The sequence below is a fragment of the Pleurodeles waltl genome, chromosome 8 (genome assembly GCF_031143425.1).
Source record: "Pleurodeles waltl isolate 20211129_DDA chromosome 8, aPleWal1.hap1.20221129, whole genome shotgun sequence".
Classification (NCBI taxonomy): domain Eukaryota; kingdom Metazoa; phylum Chordata; class Amphibia; order Caudata; family Salamandridae; genus Pleurodeles; species Pleurodeles waltl.
In genome coordinates this window covers 1300384584-1300386052 of record NC_090447.1, presented here as the reverse complement: position 1 = coordinate 1300386052, position 1469 = coordinate 1300384584, and positions in this window count along the sequence as shown.

The window sequence follows — 1469 nt, the reverse complement described above, 5'->3', positions numbered from 1 at the left end:
TATCTGTCAGGCGTTTGTATATTGTCTCTATTTCTAAGATTATAGCGGTTTTGAAAGGTCTCTGAATGTGTAGATTCTTCCCTTATTTTTTTAGGTGTTTGTTGTTTTTTCTCCTGTTTTTTAGATCCTTCAGGTGCTTGCTTTGTATGCGGTATATAACTGCAACAAAAAAAAAATGGGCCTTGTAACTGGAAGCTCAAACTTTTTGTTACTTCTATGGCTTATTCCAATAGTACAAAGGTGAAATGCTATGGATGCATCCATCTTTTGGCACCTTTTTTTTGCAGTAATTGTTATATATAATGTCACCAATTTTCTTTGCTCTGATTGACCTATACAGTGAAGAAGCAGAAGTGATGTTACAAGTAGGGCACACCTTGAATGCCTATTTTCATGGGTGGGTGGCTTGGGGTGACTGGCCAGCTTGCAAACACACCAGTTAGGTCTGGGGTATTTTTTGGCTTGCTTATAATGACCCTTTTACACTTGTGTGGTAAAGTGCTGGATTTCCATCTACCCTTTTTCCCAAAAAATTGTTGCAAATGTATGATGTAAAATACACCATGTGAATCCATTAAAAAAAAAAAAATTGCTGGGGGGGAACTGTAAGGATCCAATCCACTTGTAAGATGTAAAGTTTAACAATGTCTTTATTCTCTTCTAGCACAGTACTCCTCCAGCCGAGTCCTCTTCAGTAATAATTCTTAACCCCTCTCCCCATTACATTATACATTCCATCACAGAATCCTACACAATAAAGGTTCTATCACACCAACATTCCTAAATGACCTAATCTTACAGCATGTTATTATAACAGGAACCCCCACCTCTCCATTTTCAGTTCAGACTTGCTTGCTGCACTTACGCATTACAGTCATATCTAAAATCTTCTGCCCCACTAATTGCGAAATTCACCAGCCGCCACTGCTAATATACTGGTCCTAGTGTTTTCTTTTCTAACACTAGTCTTGCTATGCCAGTGAGTTTGTCAGTGAGTTTTGTCGGTGTAATCAGACTGAACACGTTTTCAGTATTGGTTTTGAAAATCTGGCCACCCTAAAAATGATAATGAATTCTGCCGTTCAAAAAGTGCTGCGAACTGAAAAACTGGGTAAATAACGAATGGCAATACTGATTGATCTCCCCTACTCGTAGACCTCGAGATACTAGAAATTAATCGTTTTCTTTCGCAAACTCAATCTTTACAGTATAAGAAACTGAAGGATTTCTAAAGTGATTTCGTTACTTCTGCACTCCATTTCTTTCCAAGAACTATTAAGGATGTCTAGCACAGAGGTACAAGACCTTCCTGGGTGTGAACTGTAAACCGAGACCTTCAATGGAGCACTTTTGGAAGACTCCCTTTTGTATCGCTCATTGTATTGTTCCTGACCACGCCCACATTCGTGAGACCAATTGGGTAAGCCCAGGAGAAGCGGCGTGTGCGCTCATTAGCGTACTCTCGCGTG